A 24,295-nucleotide genomic window follows, 5' to 3' on the forward strand; every position below is an offset into this window, starting at 1 on the left:
CATTGATGTCGAACTATTTTATCATGCGCTCAAAGTGTTAATGTAGTATTGAACGATGCAACTTTTCTTAATTTGTGAAAATTTGAATAAAAATAAGTACTAAAGATATGTAAGTAATTAACTAATTGTGATGATGCATAAGATCGAAAATTTAAAGATATTTCTAAGGTATGAGAACCCTTAAACAATGTTTTCTACAATAATTAATTAAAAATTATGTTCAAGAAATTCACATCATGCCCATGTTCTGACAAAAGAAAAAAAAAAGGAGAAATGGAATATTTTAAAATATCACGTTTATAATAAATTCATTTATAATACCTCGGAATATAATAACGTAACACATAACGTTCATAAATAATTTATTTTAAAAGTTTCAAATATGATTTTATGTCTTATTCACAGCTAATATGACCAAAATATATATGGAGGATAATTAAGATGAAATAATGCTCATTCTGATCAGCTTGTGATGTTACATATCATTCTTACATGTCTTATTAAAAATAAAACCGGTCAGCATGTAAAGGACACGGCCGGCCATCACCTTGGACCGAATGACATTAATAAGAAAAAAAATCACCAAATATTTCCATTATCCCTTCTCCAACTTAATTATTTCTTCGGAAGAGATTAAAAACTAAGGGAGAAAGAGAAAAACAGCAATTAAATATTCATAATTAAGAGAAAATAGGCGTCGTCTATCTCGCGTCGGACGCCGAGCAAATGATCAGTGACACAAAACGAAAAATACATATCTTTTATTTCCCAGAAAACACATTATTATTGTTATTACCATTATTATTATTTCACGAATACTTCTTACGATTAAAAGAATAAATATTCTTCTTGTTGCTCTCTCTCTCTCTCTCTTCTCTTTGAGAAATATAACACAAGAATTTTTATCTATCTATCTATGTATGTATAATTTTTCAGAGAATTATTATTTTTCGTATTTTATTTATAAATATTTTCAAATTAAATTGATTATCATCGATCATCTGACCTTCGGACTCATTTTAGGAATTTGAAGGACGTAATAAAAATTTTATTTTTGTGTATTCTATGAAAAATCTAAATTATGTCTAAGGAAATATCTGATATTCATCAGCTCACACGATAGATTTAGTATAATAAAATATTATAGTAATTATAATTTTATGGCTTCTATTATCATACAATTAAACAAATTCCTCGCAGATTCTTTCCTGATACAAATTGTAGTTAGGATTAGAAATTATAATGTGTATAGAGTTTCCAAGTGAATTTGAAAATGTTATGCACATACAAATTTAACTATAAATGTATAATAATTAATAATCAACAATTTAAAAAATTTAAAAATTAATTGTATAGATTTGCAATAAGCTTTTAGTTAAGTTATTTTGATATATTTAATTATTATTTTCTATTTACAGAAATCAATTATAGACTGAAATAGGACTTTTTATGACAAAGAATAACAATTTTTCACATTTTTATGATTATTTTTTCACAAAATTATTATTTTTTATATTTTATTTAGACATATTTTCAAAATAAACTGATTATCATCGATCATATGACCTTGGATTGGTTTTAAAAACTTCAAGCACATAATAATTTTTTTCTTTTAGGATTCTATTAGAAATCCTAATTAAGTCTAGGAAAATATCCGATATTCATTAGCTCACGTCGTTTCAAGTTAGTATAATGAAATTATATTAATTGTCATTTTGTAGCCTTCATTATTTTTATTTTATTTATATTTATTATTTTTATAATTATAGAAATTCCTCGCATATTGTTTCTTGATATTTACTACAGTTAGGATTAAAAATTGAGAAGTATGTTGCGTTTGTAAATGAATTTGAAAATACTTTTAAATTAATTATATAGGTTTGAAATGAGAGCTTTTAATTAAATTAATTTGAATTATATAATTATTATATATAGTTAATAACATTATTTTTTTATATATTTTTATAAATAAATTACATTCACCTATTATTTATTCACATTTATTATGATAATGAAGTGAGGGCTAGAAACTGCTAATGATTTCGAATTCAGAATTACTGCTTCGTGTAATTTCTCTCTATATATATTAAATAAAATATTTTAATACATGTACACGATATAAAGAATTCAATTTATAAAGGTAAATTTTAACTGGTAAATTGAATTTAAGTTTTCATATCTATATGTGCAATATTTATTTTCTGCTTATCTCTGAATGTTTTCGATACAAATCTACAATCGGAATTAAATTCAAAAGTTCAGTTTGTTTCATTGTTTGTTTGGATGGGCATCAAAAATAAAGTAATAAAAAACAATGGAATTGATTATGAATTCATAAATACTACCCGTAGAACAATTTAAATTAAGATACGCATGAAATTAAGAAAATATACTGAATTAGAAATAGTTATTTAAATATAAAATTCATAAGTCTATTCTCTTTTCTGCAAAGTATATTTGAAAAAATTGAATTATTCGATTATATGTATGTATGTTATAGTAAAATGCGATAAATTATGTGGTTATTATGCATTATAACCAACCAAAACGGTCGATTATTATAAATAATAACCGATACAAATCCGAATATTATGCAAAATAACCGATTCAACACATTTACCGTAACATATATATATTTATTTAATTTATTCAAAAACCCACATAAATAAGTAAATTAGAAAAAAAAATTAATGTTATTTCTGATTTGATTATGAATTTTTGTGAGCAAAATTAAGATAAATTGCCTTCAAATCCATCATCGTTATATATATATTAAAATAATGTAACGAATTGAGGTCTTTTGTGTCGAATTTTTTATATTTAACAATATTTGGTAATCTTTACTCATTATTTCAGTAATATGTGTAATTTCGAAATGATATATGACATCGGGGCCCGTTCATCATAAGTTTGGGCCCTGTACAAAAACGACTTGTTGGGGCCCTTATGTACAGCATACTTGGAGGCAAAGGCGTATGCAGGGGTTGAGGGGTATAGAGGGCCCGCCTACCTCCACAAAGCGAAAATCTAAAAATATTTGTGAACATTTTTGTACAAATTTTAAACATCAAAAGAAGATGGCTTTGGCAGCCGAAGGAGCCTCGAAAATTTGTTTGGCATGGGCATGACTCCGTTTGTTCATGAGAGAAACTAGCCCTGCATGGCACCTGATTTTTTGCGATTTAATAAATAATTATGCTGAAAAATTATACTGTAAAATTAAATGAAAATATTTCCTTATCATTAATAATATGGCTCGATAATTTTGTGGTATAGAAATATCTTTACTATCGTATAAGAGTTGGATAGATAGAAACAAATGTATAGAATTTTATAGAAATTTTAAAATTCCCCGTCATCAGTTATTTTTCTACGTTTTTGAAAAAAAATACACGTGGAACTTTTTTTTTCAAAAAAATATAATGTTACAAACAAAATGTTCACGGCACTATGGGATTTGTTCGGTATTTTCCCTACATCTCAGGTATTTTATAAAACTAGAACATTCAACGTAAATACAGTATTTCTGAGACCATTTCTAAAAATATTCGGTATAAATTGGAACTGGATTTACCTCAGATAAAGATATATATTTGAAAATATATTTTCAGAAGAAACTACAGCATACATTTTTTTATTTTTGAAAGCGTTTGTACCGTCAAAAATATGCTTTTATAAGGAGCTTTTCGAATAAAAATCCGATTTTTGCCAAAATTGTGAAAGAATTGCACCTGAGAGAGCTACTATTTTATCTCAAGCGAATATAATATTTTAAAATGTCATTTCAATCATTTGTTGAGCAACAAAACATTACGTAATTTTTCTTAGTGTTCTGAATTGCCTATTTTTTTTTTCCTACCTGAAGTCATTTTTCGATGTTTTTCCTGCGGAAATCCCTGGTGTGTTTTTATGTTTAAGTTTTTTTTTCCTTATGAGCTTTCATGTCAAAGGCGCCAGCCATTTCAAGCACGTCAATCTTATAAATCTCTTTTTTCTTCCAAACTTTAAAGGGTATGGGAAAAAAAAATCGCACGTGATCATTCATATGTGTTGTTTTTTCCTTCTTTTCTATATAAATCTTTTACAGAAAAAAATCTAGATCATACCATCACGTAAGAGCTTGTTGTTATACTTCAAGTTCCTGGATCATCAATAGCGTACGTTCATTTTGTCGGCACTTCCCGGGGTCAGTGTTTCATCACTTCCTAGGGTCAAGAGCAAAAAAAAAAAATAACCAACTTGACCATCTTGAGCATTTTAAGGATAAAATGGACTGCTATACAAGAGATTATATGTTTTTTCACAGTACCAATTGTCCTAATATTGCCCTAATATGAGAGAAGTTTCAAATTTTGGAGATAAGAAAAATAAGTAATAATCCTTTGCCTGACACAAATTACAGAAAGAACCAGCGAAAAAGGCAAATTTTAAGGGAAAACCACGGATTCCTAACGCGTTATGAAATTGGGTTTTGTAAAATTTCATGTGGAGGTATTTTTAATGAAGTGAAGTCTTTCACAAGTTTTTCAATAAGTGAAGCAGTTAGTTTGAAGTGGTTCAAAACGTGTTAGAAATTTATGATTTTGCTTTTTTTAATATATATTTGAATTTTTGTTGTTTTTCCTTCTGTGCTTTAAAGAATCATTATTAAATGCTAACAAACTGTTTTCATATAAATTCTATCCAAATAAACTTTATTTTAGTGATCCACGTTGGTCTGGAAGATCCATAATTTTCGATCTGAAGTTATGAAACCATGATATTCGTCATCTATTATACATCAGGTACCATCCAAACTAAAACAGTATAATTTTAGTACAGCAATGGCTCTATACATAAAACTTCACTGTGATCTGATCAATTTGGCAGATGTTATGCATATGATTTTGTGAAAAATAAGCTATCAGAAACAAGTCATTTTCACCTTCATCAAAGCTGTTTAATCGATATGCTATCAGTATATAATGAAGTACACGCATAGCTTAATAAAGGTTTGCTAAGAGATAGAGACCATTTTTTGTACTCGAATCATGAAATGAATCTAAGGTATAGGAAGAGATAACCCTATTTCTCTGTTATTTACGGTCAGAAATAAAAGAGAAGCTATTAGCATTCACCGGATCATTATATCTTGAAAACTCTATTCACTCCCATGACGAGAAGGTGTGCCCAACTTATAAATGCCCAGGGTATTTAAGGGCCGTGCCCACTATATTTCTCTCGCTCTCAGGGATACCGGAGGACTCTTCCCGTATATATATATACGAGAGATAACAAATCTACGTGGAAAGTGAATCCAAAAATACTAGAGATGAGATATCAGTCCTATAATTCCATATTTTTTGTCTAACTAAATAAGGGGGATATCAACATGGTATATTTCTCTCTTCTGACTAAATTACTATGCGGCTTTGGTCTCATGTGTGTAAGGGGTTGCATTAGAAACAATATTTAGATTTAGGCATTAATTACAAGAATAACGTGCGAGGAGAGGCATCAACGCCATATTTTCTCCGAGTCCATCCATTCCTTGAAAGAAAAAACAAAAAGTAATAATAAGAGAAAAGGATAGGGTTACTTGTGAGAAAACATGAGTTCATGGGGGCAGTTTTGCTTCCTCTTAATCGTAATATCGCGTGCCGACTACAAACAATTACACTCAATTCCCCTACATGAACATATAATGTAGATGGAAAACCATTTTCTATGTAATAAGACTCGGTTTCTAGTATATGATTTGAGGTTTTGGATGGTATAATAGGTTTATTTTTTTACTTTTTTTATTTTTTTAGTTTCTGCCCTCTCTCTACCTCCGGGGGGTGCTTCTAATTCACGCTTCTGAGAATGAATGCGTTCAATGATTACGAACAGCATGTACCTAATGTCCCTTGATATGAGAAAAATATCCTAACTATACACTTCCAATTTCAGGGCTGATTGTTTCCTCTTGATGAATATATACATGATTCCTCTCTGATGATTATGTCAGCAGCTTCAAGATGAAGAGTTGAGATGATCGAGGAAACTTATCATTATTATTACTTTTGTTTCTTGATGACTTCCTCAGGAGAATTATACGCCAAATTAATATTCATATTCTCAGGATGTTTCTGTCTTTTAGTGAAGTAAATATAATCTTATGATGTTGAGAACCTTAATTTGTAACACATTTCTCGAGAGATGTTTTCATAATTGTGAATTCTGTTGATGTTCATATCTTTTGTAGGACTCACATGAGATGTCCCAAAAGTATTTAATAAGGTAAGTAACTGTATGCAATGAAATTAGAGGAACTGAAGCAAAGATCTTTCGAGGAGTTTAGATTGTTTCAGGAAACCTGAGTATTTAAAATAGTGTTTCACTAATTATTTTCAGGAGTCATTTTACATGGACGAATTATCTATGATGGAACTAAAGACATAGGAAGTGTAAAACTATCCCAATTTAATCAATATTTAGTTCTTCCAGATCAAGTCTTTTGGCAGAGTTCTGGCGTTCAAATTCAGTTCTTTGATTTTGAAATTTAATTAAATCGGTGTTACATGTTTAAAGCTAATTTCAATTACACTTAATTCGGACCCAGAAGCCATTGACCCGAAGGCCTCGGTGTAGGATGCATAGTGTTAACCATATCGGTTACACGAAGTCTTTCATTATAGTGTCCTATGCCTAATTCTAAATCGATAAATATTTTAGTCATTAACAGTGTGCAAAACCATTAATTACGATTTAACCCTTGATGGGCCATCCCCATAAAAACGTATTTATTCTTTTAATGATAAAACAGATGTAGATTTGGTACTGTTATAGCATATTTTCAAAAGAACAATTCATCAACATAGCAATTTAATTAATTAGGAGTTGATTTTTTAATTATTTAAATGGTTTCTTAAGGATAAAATATGCAGTTTGTCTTGATTATGATGTTATCTATATACAGAAATAAAATCTTGTTTAGTACAATCAAATAGTTATTTCCTAGAATTTTAATTTTATTTCAAATTTCCTCAATTTGGTGTGGTTTTATAAATCTGTGAAGAAGTAAAATTTCAGAAACTGTGCAAAAGTGACATACGTGGCCATGTTACATGAATGATCAAACTAAGATAAAATGCATTAAAAAAAGAAAAAGAAAGCGTTTTGAATAATTAAAGCGTTTTATAACAACTCCCTGTTTTGAATAATCTTTAATGCTTACGGCAAGATTCTTAATACAAAACGGGCTTTTCTTAATATAAACCTCTTTTTTTTCTCAGCCACCTCGTTGGGAATTTTGTCTGTTGTGGCCTTGTATTTGTATTATATTGTATTGAACAATCTGGGCGTTCTTTTTCCACGTGCATGCATGTGAGAGAGAAATGATCTGACTGTATCAAATAGCACACCACTTCACGCACTTTTTTTTAAATCTTGGCTCACGAATCCGACTGCATAGCGTACGTAGTATGAAATGAAAAGATCTTCGATTTTCTTATCTTCCTTTAAACTCTGCTTTATCCAATTGCGGAGTTGGTTATCCAAACCTTCGGTCAGTATCTGTATTGTATTTTTTTACAGCGGTTCTTGGTGTTTTATGGAACTGCTATTCAAATTTTGGACCATTTCTTGAACGAATTGAACGATTTCCCCTAGAAACCTATGAGAAACCGTGTTTGAGCTAACGAATGTGATTCCGGAAAAGGACTGTTTTCGTTAGCTGAGGTAACACTGTATTGTACATACTTATGTAGCCGTGTTTCGCAATTCAACGACACTGACACTTATTTCCTAAAATACCAAAAAAATGAGAATAAATTTATATAATGGACTTTTTAACTCATGTATTCGAATATACATGGAACCACAGAGGGTTAACACGAAAACTGAAACAAGAAAGATGGAAAATACAGGTTGGGCGTAAAAAAGTCCTCGTAAAAACTTTAAAAATTCATAAAAACCGGAAAAATAACCAAAATAAAAAACGGTTTGCTGGGTAAGCATCGCTAGGTCACGGGCATTCTTTTCAGATAGAAAAAAAAACTCCTCAAAAAAAGGCGATAGGTGGCCCTGGCGTACACAAGTCAAAGAAAATATACGCAAATAACGAACAGAATGTCTCCAAATCGTTTATTACAGCAGTATGCGTTCCACATGACCACAGGAGATAACACATCGCAGGCGAGTCAAAAATCCAGCAACTGCAGAGTGCAGCAGGTCCGGATGTATACGCGGATCGCATCTTTCAGTTCCGACAGATTGGATGGACCGGATCGATACAATTTTCTTTGACTTGTGTACGTCAGCGGCACCTATCGGCTGTTTTTTGTTATTTTTCCCCGTGAAAAAAACAATGCAAACCGTTTTTTATTTCGATTATTTTTTCCGGTTTTATGAATTTTTAAAGTTTCTACACGGAATTTTTGGACACCCGTACATGTAAATACAAATACTTACACAAAAGACACAACAGGCAAAACGCCCAAAGAGAAAAAGATGCCCATAGCAAATCTGTGGTATTTGATCAGAATATGATATCTCCAAAAAATGGCTTTTTGATCTAAAAGTAAGTCTTGCTAATTATAGCTAATTAGCTAGTGCACAAATGCATGCGTACGGCTAAACAACATGCTGATGTATGATATTTTCATTTGTATTTGTGTGTACGCTTTATTTTAGATTTTCAAGTGACAATGAAAATACATATACCTCAAAACTGTGATTTTTGAGATATCATGTTCTGACCAAACACCACAGAAATATGTCATATATTTCGAAAACACAGCAACCCAATTAAAAATGCAGTTATAAAAATTAAAAACTATTTATTGTAAAATACCCTAAGAAGATGCATATGCCATAAGATACATAAAATAAATTACATTATTTTTTGAACAATAATTAATTTTAGTGATTATTTTTACTTATACTTAGTTATTTCACAATTTATATGAATTGTGATTCTATATGAACTGGTTATAAGAAACAAAGCATATTTAATCACTTAGATGCCTTCGGTCACCAATCAAGAAATTGTTTGGAAACAACATTACAAGAGACCATTTTCAAGGAAAAAACCTTGCAATTCTCTTAATCACATATCGCTAATGATCTCCGCACAAACTATCTAATTCAATTTTAAAGAAAGCATCGCATCATTACCACTCACGTCAACACATGAAAAAAAAAACCAATCAGGAAGAATAATAATTAAAACAAACATCCAATCAATCGTTTATAGGTTAATACTTAAAGTACGAAATACGGAACACTAAATCCTAATCACGCTTCCATGCATTAATTAAAACCTAAGTGTTCATTATCATAAATCCAGATAAGGAAAAAAAAAATACATATGACCATTAATAGAGTCTGAGGTTAAATTAATCTTAATTGGATTGAGAGGGGGTTTCATATTAGATCATAAATAAGTACTTTTTCCTCCTATTTTGTATTGGTTATCATTGAAGATAAACGTGAGTTATGCAGTGAACCATTTAAAGTTCCAATTAAAAAAAAAAAAAAAACGGAAGAAATTAATCTAAGGAAAAAAAGAGAAGAAACTCCTCCTCCTCCTCCTTCTCCTCCTTAAACAAATCGTTTCTAATCAATTACTTAAATACTTCTTTTAAAGGTTACCACTGGCTAACCTTCGTTTTAAACACGGACCACTCCTCTGGTTTTCTTGAAGTGTATCTCTCAACTAGGTTTCGTTTTTCTCAAACTTCTTCCGTGTCCTTGTAAATAGAACATTAAGTGTTTGTTTTGTTTTCTTTTTTTTTACCACTTGTGTAGGAGAAAAGAAAAGATTATCTTCTCAAGATTTATCTTTAAGATAAGACCATAGGAGAAAGAAACCCAGCTGAGAGGATTTTGAGTTTTACTTGACTGGTCAGGATCAAGATTTTTCAAAAGGCGTGATGAGAGTGGGAGGAGCTGACATCAGTTGTGATCTTGTTTTGTCATTTCAAGTGGCATGTAATAATAATAATAACCTAGAGTAGGTGTGGCATAGATTTTACAACATGAAAATAATAAAAAAAAAATGTGTATGAAGTATTTTGATGTGTTTCTCTTCCAACCAAGGCCGGAGAAATCAAGTAATATGGCGATAATTATTCCATGTCGGAATTAAGATTCCAAAGCTTAACTCATGTCCCTCCCAATAATTCCCAATCACGACCAATAGTATCGAAGTTCAATAAATGGAATAAAATATACATATACACGTTATACGTATAATTTTTTCTTCTAAAGCACTATAAGGGCGTCTTCATTTGTATAACTGATTTTCAAAATGAACTGGTTAGTACACGAGTTATTCGCAATTAACTTCAGGACATGTCCTTTTCAGCAGTAAGAGAAAATGAAATACAATGATTTTTGCGGATAGAGGAGAATAAAAAATAAATAAATAGAAAAATAGAATAGATACAAGAAACTTGTTTTCTGTTTCTCGTTGGATTCGAGTCACGTTCAGGTGATTTGTTTCTTTTGACCATGTGGTCATTGTTATTATGGCCCTACGCAGCCCTCTCTTTAACAGAGAAGAAGTCATAAGCTTCTGAATTGTTCGGTTTTTATATTTTTTTATTATTATTTATATATAAAAGGTTTATTTTTGCTGTTGCCAGTCCGTAGAATACAATGGGGGTCCGTGTGGAATGTTAGGAATGTTAGGTTGGTTAGTAAAAATCATGTTTGTTATGTCCATGAGTTTTTTTCCCTTCTTCTTCAAATGAAGCAATGAAATTTCACAACTGATTGCTTTCAATTATTTTCTATTATATTGTTATGGTCAATTTTCCTGGGTTTTTTAGGAAACATTTTACAACAGCTAAAAAGGTTTTTCTTGCGAAAATTGTACTAAATCACTGTTGAATAACGCCGCATTTCCGACAATTGTGATCAACGGGATGATCAATATTGATGTGATAGTATAGAAAGACAATTTGAAAACAATATGAAAATTTTTTTGTAAAGATTATTTAACTATTGCTATACAATATCCAAAAATCCGTTGGCATTTGAAGAACGGAATGACACATTGGAGAATGAAATTCCTTGGAGTAGGATGGTCCTAAATGGAATAGTGTTAGGAGTATCCCTTGTCATTATTGCCAAACTTTTTCACCCTTATAAAGTTATCCTATCCATCACAATAAGACATTTTGCCAATAAAAGTGGAATTTAATTTTTTCTCAACCCCAGAGATGAAACTGTCATGGATGAAATTTCAGCCCCTAACAACCTTCAAAATTTTACTAATGCAGTGTAATAGTGATACACTGCAGTGTAATGCAGGGAGTGAGCATACCAGCTAATAATTATTAGTCACCATACCAGCATTCATTATTCATACCAGCTAATAATACTGTTACTAAGAGCGCACCACTTATAAAAACTGCGCACTCTTAGTTAACGAAAGGGTGGGGGTCTTGCAAATTGTGCTTTCTTGTCTTGTAAACTTGGCATTGGGTGAAATTTCACCCATGATAGTAGTCACGTCGTTTCTTTTAAAGTAGAATTCTGAATTGTTTTTTTTTTATAGATATCTTTCATTATTTTCCAAGTCGTATATGTGGTAATAAGTGAAGTAGCGATGAGAAAATAATTACATAGAAGATATTTTGAAGTATTAGACGAGGAGAAAGCAGATGGGGTGGTGAGAACGGTGGAATTTTCGAAGATTCTTATGTTAAGAAGTTAAAAAAATTGCCAGCTATATTGGGAATGAAGATTTTGGGTATATATAGTGAAACAGAACCTATATTATGCAGTGGGTCGTCATCAAGGAGAACCCCCCCCCCCCCCGCATGCCTGGTTCGAAAAGGGTAGGTGTTTCTGAAGGGTGGATATGCCTGATTGCATAAAAATGCCAACCCTTGTTCCCCTACGCCTGCCTTCTCAAAAACATGTCAGACGAAAAAAAATGGAATGAAAAATGATTTAAAAATATATTGAAGAAATTCAATATTTGAAAATATACATAGCTTCAGTTTATAAGCAAAAATGAGAAATATATATATGTAGTATAATATATATATGAAGTGTGGGGAATTCGGGTGTGGTGATTCTTTTGATCAGAAATGTCTTTGGTGCAAAACAACTTTTGTTTTCAGTTGGCACGCTTTATTACAATTGCATAATTTTTATTTGAATTAATTTTTTTTTTCCTATCATAGTTTATTTTGCAAATTTTAGCTTTTTTCATATCTATTTCTTTCATTTATATATTTTTCTGATCATGTAGAGATATCGACTATAAATATTATATGAATTCAATTAAATTTATTTCGAAGTTGAAATGGAAATTCAAAAAAAAAGAAGTTGAAATGCCTCATTTTCGGCTGTTAGTGAAAATGAACATAACATGGAATAATCGTACTCTGGGGTTAATTTTTTGGAGTGTGTTAGCTTCTGTGCTCATAATTTACACACAACATGTACGCACGTCGTGTATTTTCTTTATATTGTCCAGAAACCACCTCTGGTGTAATAGTTTATCTATTCTTATGTGAAATTCACTCTTCCTTGCTGATATTTCATTTTCTGGGTTCAAACGACGTTCAGTCTTCAATTTTGGACTATTGCGTACCCACTCAACTATTCTGGTTTTGAATTTATGAACAACGTCAAGTAATATCTGCGAAAACCAGCCGAAGAAGTTTAAGATCTATGGGTCTGAATCATAAACAATTTCCATAAATATCCATAAAGCATCAGTTTTAAGGAATGAAATAGAAACTCTTAAAATATACAGCTTTGTTTTTTTTAATAACATTTAAGTTCAGTTCAATTGAATATAATTATGGTTGTACTTTATGCACAGAAATTTTTCATGTTGTGATGAGTAGAGAAGCTATCCATACTTAGGATGAAGGCAACCGTACTTTTTATGGGAAATATATTAAATTTTTTTAATGGGCGTCTTAATAGAGTCACTTATGGAATTCGTGAAATATGCTTTTATATTTTGGATTGTTGTATCTTTTTTAAATAAAAAACTGGCATCTCTCTATATATCCATATTTTTATACGTTTTTCATTATTTTCAGCTACCTTGTTGATTATTTTGACTGGGCACGGTAGCCCAAGTCGATAAGATACTAGCCTAAAGTACCAATGGATGTTTAGAGGTGTCGCAAGTTCGATACTCGGTTCGACCTTGTCAGAAAACTTTCCGGACACAGCGGTACAACAGAAACGGCGACAAGACCACAGAAAAAATTGCTACCGCAGGGAGTCCCCATCTAGGGGTTAAATGGGGACACCAACCTCCAACCACTCGATGAGTATAAAAAAACAAGCCTGCCGTTCAGAATCGGCAATAAATTGTAGGTCCCGGTCTCTAATTAGCCCTCGTGTGCAGAAAATGGCCGTGATGCGACAAAAATTATCAATGATCATTTTGCCTGTTGTGTCCCTTGAATTCATATTCCGATAATTTAAAAAAAAATTAAAATTTCAGAATTCTCGTGAATGATTTTGAAGTATTCCGGTTAAACAAGGAAAACAACCATACAGAATTTCTGTAAAGCGTCCAAGACCACACGAAATATTTCTAGAGCATTCGCTAAAGATAGAAATAATGTGCCTTGATCGAGTAAAAAAAAAAGATGGAAGCCATCTCGTGTAAGTAGCAAGTTATGTTTTCACTGATCAGGATGTATTTGAGAGACATCCAACCAAACGACGGTGAACGAAACAGATATTTTCCAATTACTTTAAGCTATCGGTAAGTGACTCGCGGGGAGAGTGTGCGTTTGTGCTACATAAATTTATTAATTCGTAAACGCTTTCGTTCTCGGCAAAAAGGGAAGATATGGCTCGCCTTCCTATTTATATATATAGCACACTGATGCAGAATGCATAACTTCGTTAGCACTTTGAGCGCAAGACCCTAGAGATAGATATTTCCTGATTTTGGTGAAAATTTCACAAATTTTTATTTTTATTGGGTTTTCGGAGCTTTTTGTACTTTAAGGAAATATAATAAATTTGGAGAATTCTATTAAATTTCGGAAAGCAAAGTTTTGTCCCGGAAGAATCTTTGTGAACACACTCATTATTCAAAAAACTGAAAGTTTTATAATGAATAATTATTGCCTAGTGGTATTGCTTTGAAGGACTTTTGCACTCTGTATTTTTTGTAATCCACTGTATCAGATGGGAATTGTAGATTAACACCACTTTTTTTTATGAGCATTGCACAACCTTCAGTTGCTTGAGATCATAGTTTAACCTTCTGTCGCTCATGAGCATTGTTATACTCATTCTAAGCAAACACATTTGTTACCATTGTTATCTGGTGGACTTTTCTATCCACTAGTGCCGAACAGCATTTTTCGCCTATTGTTTCCCAAGAGCCTTTTTCTACCCATTGTTGCCCAAGAGCATTTTTCACCCGTAATAACACTTTTAAGAGCCAAAGAACACTTTCAACCCATTGTTACCCACCGGTAATTTTCACCTATTGTTGCCCAAGGGCATGTTTCACCTACTGTTGCTTAAGAGCATTTTCACCCATAGCTGCCAAAGAAAGCTTTTCAACCCATAGCTGCTAAAGAAAGTTTTTCAACCCATTGTTACCCAAGAGCACTTTTCACTCATTGTTACCCAAGAGCACTTTTCACCCATTGTTACCCAAGAGCACTTTTCACCCATTGTTACCCAAGAGCATTTTTCACCCGTAACTGCCAAAGAACACTTTTAACCCATTGTTACCCAACGGTAATTTTTACCTATTGTTGCCCAAAAGCATGTTTCACCCATTGTTGCCCAAGAGCACTTTCAAACTCGTACTCCATTTTTCAACCCACATATACCTTAAAACATCGGCAGTGAGATAAAACAAAATGGTTTTTTTTACTGTGATTATTATTTTCAATAATAATTAAAATAATTTCTAATATATAAAATTTATATCCCGTTATTATTACTAAACTCATTGTTTCCGAGGAAAATCTGATCATATATTGGGTCTATATCATTCAGTTAATATAGACGCAATGTCTATATCATCTGAACCAGCTTGGATATTTAATTGAAATACCGTTCTTTCATCTAACATCGCTCAAAACGTCAAGAATTGGATTTTTAAGAAACACCTGAAAAAAAGAGTATTAATGTCTTTCGTGCATTTTCAGGCTCGAAGTGAAATTATCACCCGTTTGCGACATCGTTCCGGCGCCACTCGGCGTACAAGCTGCTCAAAACGACCTTAAAAACTTGCAGCTGTATTCCCAGCTGGATGAAATGCATCAAAAAATGAGTTTCGCTGCGAATCATTCCACTCAATACATAATTTGAATTTTACAGATAAATAATTTTTTCTGAATTCAATGAATTCAATTTTTCTCTTTAGACTGATTTTGTGCTCATCCTACAGCGGCGGCCCGGGCGGACGCACAGATAGCACTACCCATGGGCATATGCATTAAGCACCACATATACACTATATCCCAATAGTTTATAGACTGTTATTTTTGGTATTACTTTTATAGCACATGGTGTCATGAAATGCAGTTTTTTTCACCGAAAAGGTAAAGCGTTTTTCCAATTATATAAAGAGCATTTTTCACAAAATAATGAAAATTGTATTTATAATCATTAATGTCTTAAAATTACGTGGTCCAAAAAGTTTATGGAATCTATTGAATGTGTATGCAAATTTGAAACGCGTAATCGTCACGCAAGGCTTGAAAACGAAGATGCAGTAAAATAGTAAAACAAAATTTGCCAGGGGTTTACACATCTGTAATAATTTCTTATCCGAAACGACAACGACGTGTCGATACCAGAACATTGGAGGTGATAATCTGAAATGTACCAAAACCAATAGAAAAGATCACCACTGACGTATTTCGGTGATCAATTCATATAGTCACAAAATCAAGCCTAAAAAAAAATAGAAGTATAATAAGAAATAAAAGGTGCGGCCATATCACCGATAAAGCGATATTAATGGACACGAGCATAAAACATAATTTATTGGTCTTAAAAAGGCATTTATTGTTAGTATATAAAACAGACCGGCATAAAAAGCCACAATCATTAATCAGTAGCATTATATTGCAGGTAAGTACCAATTATATTACCTCAAGACCGATATATTTCAACTGGACACTTGCAAAACGAACCTAAATCATGAATTAAATAATAATCATAAAAATATGAATCCCGCTAATAATAGGCTTCACTTATTTACTACTATTGAAATATAAGAAAGATACGTACAAATAAAATAAAAACAATAATAAAAATTCATTTTTAAGACCGTGATTTATATCTGTGAGAAAGTTACTAGTTCCTACAGTAGACCGTCTTTATTCATGGTTATAATTCTCATATAAGATAATAATAACAATAATAATAATTAAAAAAATAGAATAAGGGCTATTACAAGGAACAGACAGATCATGATTTCCTATTTTGAAATACGAGGTGCCGTCCACATGTCAACGTATGAAAAAGAACTAGTAATAAATAACTATACGTATTAATCTACGTTTTTTTCCTATTGCTTCTAACCCTAGTTTGGAACGTGATACGTCTTAATCAAAATGCTATTCGAACCATCCTCCAGACGTCACGAATTGCTCAGAACGTATTGATGACTCTTAGTTGAGCACGTTTTAATTAGCGTGGCACGCATTGCATGTGAATGTCCACTTTCTTCTTCTCTTCAATTTGTATGGCTGTACTTCTTCCTTAGCATTAGCATGTCTATTTGGAATAGATATGTTAAAGGTTGGAAATCTTGTATCGTATAATGGAAATTCAATAGAATATATTTAGAAATCCAACATCAAATACGAGTATACTACAGAGTCAATGAAAATCGATGAATTTTAGAATTTTACCATCGATTGTTACCGTTTATTAAAAAAAATATACCATTATAGAATAATTTTTAAACATTAGCTAAAAGGTCAGCAATTATAAACAATTAGGATACAAATTCATTTTCATTCATTGATCATTTATGCAAATAATTCAAAGAAAATTGCCTCTGAAAATTTTTCTTTGTTGTACTGTATTATATTTAAAAAATCCTGTTGTATATTATATATTGTATTCTTTCTTATATATTAAGAAAGCAAAAATTTATGATTCTCTTGCATATATATGTGTGTACGTAATAATGTATATATAACTATAATATTGTTAAAAACAATATCTTTTTCCGCGAATATAAGTCAACGTAATTGTATATAACATGTTTTCTGACAATATACTTTCAAAGATTTTGCACGTTTCAATGAAAAAACAACAATAAATAAATTTTTATATTCTTTTTCAATCCTATTACCTATGAGTTTGTTTGGCTGTGCTTGTTCTCTACATAGCCCATAGACATAGACATGGTTCTTCAAAAAAATATTTTAAGCCTCGGATATTCTGTAAGGTATTAAGTAAAGTTAATGGAATATATTTTTTTTTTAGGAATCCGATATCATGTACGAGTATACCACGGAAGCAATGGAAACTGATGAATTTTAATCGATTCTACTCCCTTTCAGACCCGAGCATTACTTTTTTTTGGAATTTTCAAGAAATTTTTACATTTTCGATACTCAACAAATGGCTTAAAAACATAAATGTCATCGAATGTTTATTTATTCAAATTTTCAATTTTTTTTATAAATAAATAATCCACTTCGTTCAAATTTTTTCCGCCAAGATTATGCAAGGTATGCATTCATCTTCAGATAAAAAAAATTTCTATAATTTTACTGCTAAATTTTTTATGTAATAAATCATAATTTTCCTGATCACGCTTCAGACATGTTGACTGGAAAGAGATGCTTACTATTCTCAGTATGGGAAGCGAATTATTAATATTTTTCTGGCCTGGTGTGAATACACGAACGTTGTTCATCTTGTATTCATGTGTTCACAAGTGCAGATTACATGTCAACATGCAAGACGCATATGTTTAGAACGACAAGGTAAATCCCGATATATTCTTTTTGATGATACAGAAATTGACCGATGTACAATCTATAACGATTTCTGTAGGAATTCTGCACGAAATTCCAACAGTAAGTGAAATGTATTCAGGGTGTGACGGATTTTTTCAGCCCTCTATGGTCTAGTTTATATTTGAATATGCATGGAAAATACATGGTCAAAAATTCATTAACCTTTCAGACCAGAGCATTCATTTTTTGAAATTTTCAAAATGTTCTGCATTGATGATAATCAAAAATGCATTGAAATCCTAAATTTCAGCAAATCCTTATTTTTAATAAATAATTCTCTTCGTTCAAATTTTTTCATACAATTAATTACATAGAATTTGAACATTAACATAAATGGGTTGCTTTCATTCAAAAATTAGGAATGAAAATAACAAGTAATTTTTCACACTGAAGTTCAATGGACACAATACTTTTTGAGAAGGAATCCGAGCTCAAATTACTCGTCCCTAGAAGAGAAACTCTTTATGACATTTAATATGTAATACGGATACATATAGAGAGAGTAAAATGTGTGGCAACTCTTTCTATCCTCAACGAATAACAATCTCAACCAACATAATAACAGGTTAGTCAAAATCTCAGATTCCTATCCTATTGCTTGGGCGTACGCAAGTCAGTGATACCGCTTGTGATTTGAGCAAGGAGATGTAATTTGCTAACATTTACGCCAGTTTGGTTTCGACCGTGGTTACATGAGGAGATCTGTCAACCGATACACACTAACTAGTGTTTAAATATAACATATGAATTCGTAGAAACGTCGAGGGATTTCTATTATTTTTTCGTGATTGCTTCCCAACTAATAAGCCAAAAATTACGATACCTATTCAGTCATTACCTTACTCAAATTAAGATTCAATCGTGGAAAAAATGTTTTCCTCTCTTTAGGGCTCGTTAGTTTCAGATCCTTGTCTTCAAAGTTGTATTTAAATGATCCACGCGGTAATTATTTCATAATTACTGCACACATGACCTTTCCTGTTGATCGTCGTTTTATTGTTTCCTTTTATAGTAGATACTCTAAACATTATAAATCTTTTTTTATTGTTTTTACTGAAGATTCGCTTATAATGATTTTATTCTATATTCATTTGTGACGCGTTTCAATAATTTGTTGCTTCCATATTGATAAATACCTTCATAATGTTGGAAAATATGATTTATTATTTAGAATCTGAAATGATTATAACCAAAACGAAAGAATAATAATCATATTCAACGATTATTGAGGGTTATTCATTCGCCCTGAGCAGTGGCTCCAGAGATCGAGAGAGATCTTCTTTATAAAATTTTTGTTCATGCTAAATTTAGTTTTGACTAAACTCAATTCGATAAGTAGGAAGAATTTTGTTCATGGAGGAGGTAATAGGTGGGGGTTCTAGATAAGACAGCTGGACAGGGGGACCACGATAAGGCCATATATATAAGCTAAAAAAAAGTTTGAGAAACATTGCTCTAGAGTTTGTTAATTTCGCTGAATTTTTCATTCTTGATTAGTTTATCTTTCACTTTCATGATGTTCAAAAGGATAATTGAATTTTTTACCGTAGGAATTTCGAATCAATACATTAACAAGAATGTGGATTATATAGAATATGGTTATATACATACACATAGATAATTGAAGAATCTAATTCCGGTATGAACACTTTAACACTTTGCGCAATCGAAATAAATGTATCATAAAGAATATATATATATAAACTGAAGAGCTAAAAAAACTGGTACAGGCATGCGTATGCAAATAAAGAGATATGGGACCAATCAGAGTACGGCGCTGCGGTCGGCAACGCCTATATAACACAACAAGTGTCCGGCATAGTTGTTAGATCGGTTACTGCTGCTACAATATGGCAGGTTATCGAGATTTAAGTGAGTTTGAACGTGGTGTTATAGTCGGCGCAAGAGAGATGGGACATAGCATCTCCGAGGTAGCGATGAAATTTGGATTTTCACGTACGACCATTTCACGAGTGTACCGTGAATATCGGGAATCCGGTAAAAAATTAAATCTACGACATCACTGCGGCCGGAAAAAGATCATGCAAGAACGGGACCAACGACGACTGACGAAAACCATTAAACGTGACAGACGTGCAACCCTTCCACAAATTGCTGCAGATTTCAATGCTGGGCCATCAACAAGTGTCAGCGTGCGAACCATTCAACAAAACATCATCGATATGGGCTTTCGGAGTCGAAGGCCCACTCGTGTACCTTTGATTACTGCATGACACAAAGCTTTACGCCTCGCCTGTGCCCGACAACACCGACATTGGACTGTTGAGGACTGGAAACACGTTGCCTGGTCTGACGAGTCTAGGTTCCAATTGCTTCGAGCTGATGGACGTGCACGGGTATGGAGACAACCTCATGAATCCATGGACCCTACATGTCAACAGGGGACTGTTCAAGCTGGGGGAGGCTCTGTGATGGTATGGGGCGTGTGCAGTTGGCGTGATATGGGATCCCTGATACGTCTAGATACGACTCTGACAGGTGACAGGTACGTAATCATCCTGTCTGATCACCTGCACCCATTCATGTCCATTGTGCATTCCGACGGACTTGGACAATTTCAGCAGGACAATGCGACACCCCACACGTCCAGAATTGCTACAAAGTGGCAAAAAAAGTTTTTTTGGCTCTTCAGTGTGTGTATATATATATATATGATGATAATATATATATATATATGATGCAAAATGAAAGTGGTCCCTCCCCCAGAACGAAATTTCTGGCTACGGGCCTGCCTTATTCGTTGTCAATTCGACTCCAGTGAGTTGACATTATGATTTGAATGCCCAGATTATAACTCATTGCTGTTGTCCGATAAAGCAATTACAGTAGGTTATTTCCACAAACGATACACACAAAAATTCCACAATTTTCCATTCAAACTGATTTTAGTTGCGCGCAGATAAAAGCAAATAGTAGGAAGTTAATGGAAGAAGAAACCCCTCTTAACGGTCACCTCTCTTTTATGTTTGAAATATATGACATTCATATTTTTGTTATGGGAGTCTTTTTCTCAGCCACCTCGTTGGGCATTTTGCCTGTTGTGGCGTTGTTTTTGTATTTGTATGTATATATATATATATATATATATATATATATATATATATATATATATATATATACATATAAATATATAAGTTTCACATGTTTTTAAATATATTTAATTTTTACAAATTTTTATATTAATTTCACGAAAAAATTTTACATTTTTATATTTTAATTATTATTTAGTATAGTTTTCAGTTATTATTATTTTTTGAAAGTTTTATTTCTGAAAGCTGAGTAGGATTTGTTTAATTAAAAATTTTATATATTAGAAATTATTTTAATTATTATTGAAAATAATAATCACAGTAAAAAAAAAGCAATTTTGTTTTATCTCACTGCCAGTATCCTTGATTTTGATGTTTCTTTTTTATGTCGCAAATCGGTGTGTTTGTGTGAGTTAGGGTCCATTGTCTCGTATCTCATGACTCATTCAGCATCAAAAATGAATGTTTTTATGCTTTTTGTTCTCATGAATCATTGCCTTTTCACGATATCGAATGCCCTTTAAATATCGATATCGAGTTTCATTCAGTCTCTCATCAGATTTTAACTTCATTTTTCCCCAATTCGTTATTTTTCTCGTCCGCGTGACTCATTTTATCTTGACTCATCCATATTCCATCGCAGTTTAGTAATCTATTGAGTCATTTTTGTCATTCTTTTTCAAAAGATCGAATTATTGTTAACCAAAAATAATCTTTTTGTGATTACTGAAAAAAAAAGGTAAAATTCTAGTGAGTTTTTTTTTTTATTTGAAACTGAAAACCATGGACAGAGATACCAAAAGCTTTGGGGGTTTTTTTTTTTTTTTCAGAATGGAAGAAAATAAAACTACAGTGAAAGTCCGATGTAACGAGTACGACTTATATCGGGAACATTGCAATAACGAATGATTTGTGATTGCCAAAAACATAATGTTGAAAATAAAAGAATACTTGATTGCAGAGTGAGTTGGAAAAAAGCTTCCACCTTCTTTCCATTCTTTCGTATTTATTTCATAAATACAAACATGTAAGACACAAATAAAAACATGTTCACAAATTCAAACATATATAATGCACAAATGCAAGAGCATATAATACACCAATGCAAGAGCATATAATACACCAATGCAAGAGCATATAATACACCAATGCAAGAGCATATAATACACCAATGCAAGAGCATATAATACACCAATGCAAGATCATATAATATACAAATGCAAGATCATATAATACACCAATGCAAGAGCATATAATATCCAAATGCAAGAGCATATAATATTCAAATGCAAGAGCATAAAATATACAAATGCAAGAGCATATAATACCCCAATATATAATACACAAGTGTCTCTACACACACATGATACAAAAACTTTGTAGCCTCAAGGGACTGAAAAGTCCTTCCTGCAGGACTAAAGGAATTAGTTTATTGAATATGTTTAGCAGCAGCGTTATTATATTTATTAGCTATGCTTTAATGCATTTTCGCTCGTATGTTTTTGAATAAATGTCCAGTTTTAAATTACTTATTATTGTGAAGCTCAATATATATGTCATGTATTATTTCTCTTTTTTTATTATTGTTATCGGTTCAACATTGCTTTTATATACTCTTACAATATCGAAATGGTTTCGTATTCTAGACTTCCAACGAAGTCAAACATCATATGATTTACGCTTTTATTTATATTAAGTTGATTTCCAGTATGAAAATTATTTAATATCTCAAGGGTAATGTAGGAAAAGTTCTCTTCATATACAGTAGTTTCTCGATAATCCGGACGCGCGATAGTTCGGCCCATTCAGTAATGCGAACTTTAGCAATCATAGAAGAAGAAAACATTTAATTGCATGTCTGTGCGTAGAAGTTTATATTATTAAAATTGGTTTTTTCAATTCATTTCCAGTAATTCGGTGATTTTGGTAATCCGGCACACTCTGGTCTCATATGTGCCAGCTTAGAGACAGTCTACTGTAATGTTTTATTAGGTTTTTTTCACTTGATGAACTCGATTATATATACTTACATAGCTCATTTTTATTTTTCGTTGAATATTTCTCATCTAATTGAAAAATTTTATAACTTTTATAACTTTAAAATTTTATATACAAAACTTTTTGTGTTACGTTTGAAAAATCTGACATTATATTTTGTAACTAACTATTACTATTTGAGATCTTATTTTGTTATACAGATTATCTGATTTCCGAATATTCTTAAAATAGGCTCCTCCCCAACCACACATTTGTAGTCGAATGCATCGTTTTTATGCTCAAAATAAACCTTTTAAAAAATGTTCAACGATCAAATTTTTCTCACACTAAAATACTTAATAATTACTAAAATACTTAATAATTACTAAAATACTTAATAATTACTAAAATACTTAATAATTACTAAAATACTTAATAATTACTAAAATACTTAATAATTACTCATATTTTCCGATCTTTTTTATTAAAATATCATAGTGCGAGTTCCATTTAAGATCATTCTGCATTGTGGTACCCAAATAATTTTACTCACGGACAATTTCTATTTCTTGGCAAGGGTTATTGACTTTTCCCCAATACAATGATTATGTATTTTAGATGTATGCTTGTGTTACAATCTATGTTTCTAGTCTTCGCATAGATGAATTTTGTTTTTTGAGTGTAAAGTTTTAATTTATGTTTGATTAATCAGGCATTAATATTTGTTAGATCATCTTCTACTTTTTAAACTAAATTCGCTGCATCAGTATCTTCTACATGAAGCACTGTATCATCTGCAAATGTTATCAATTTTCCGTTTAATCGCAAGTTAAAAGTAACAGACGACCTTGAGGAACAACTTTTTTCACTTCTTGAAAAGTATTAACTTCTTTCAGAATTACAATACAACTGCTTGTTTTCTTTTATGCATAATAGTATGATTTAAACCAGTCAATTATGTCTCCTCTGACTCATATTGCATATAGTTCATTTGTTAAAATGTCCAAATCCATAAAATCGAACGCTGTTTTGAAATCTAGGAAGACAGTTGTGGAATATTTATTATTGCTGAATACATTGTGTGTGTGTGTTTAAATAGTTTTATCAATATTTCTGTATTTCTATTTTTTTAGAAATCCATATTGGTTAGTTGAGAAATTTTTTTGTCTATTTTGGAAATGAAGAAGCTGGATTTAATAATTATTTTTCAATTATTATTTTTGAAAACTGGAAGTATTGATATTGATCTGTAATTTTGTCAAACTATTACTATCTCCTGCTTTATATGTATGGGATTAACTATAG

General features: G+C 31.6%; 1 long non-coding RNA gene across 1 annotated transcript in view; it reads right to left on the minus strand.

Moving 5' to 3' along the window:
• Window positions 1-406: 406 nt before the first annotated feature.
• Window positions 407-24,295, minus strand: part of LOC149081774 (uncharacterized) — a 44,355-nt gene continuing 20,466 nt past the window's right edge. Inside the window, exons 2-3 of the long non-coding RNA XR_016193332.1 lie at window positions 4,107-4,205; window positions 407-640 (exon numbers count right to left, since the gene is read on the minus strand). This is a non-coding gene — a long non-coding RNA (uncharacterized LOC149081774). The remainder of the gene's footprint in view (window positions 641-4,106; window positions 4,206-24,295) is intronic.

Source organism: Pholcus phalangioides, unplaced genomic scaffold (assembly GCF_987345545.1).
Source record: "Pholcus phalangioides strain wild (caught in Gottingen) unplaced genomic scaffold, Ppha-v1.0 ptg000009l_1, whole genome shotgun sequence".
Classification (NCBI taxonomy): domain Eukaryota; kingdom Metazoa; phylum Arthropoda; class Arachnida; order Araneae; family Pholcidae; genus Pholcus; species Pholcus phalangioides.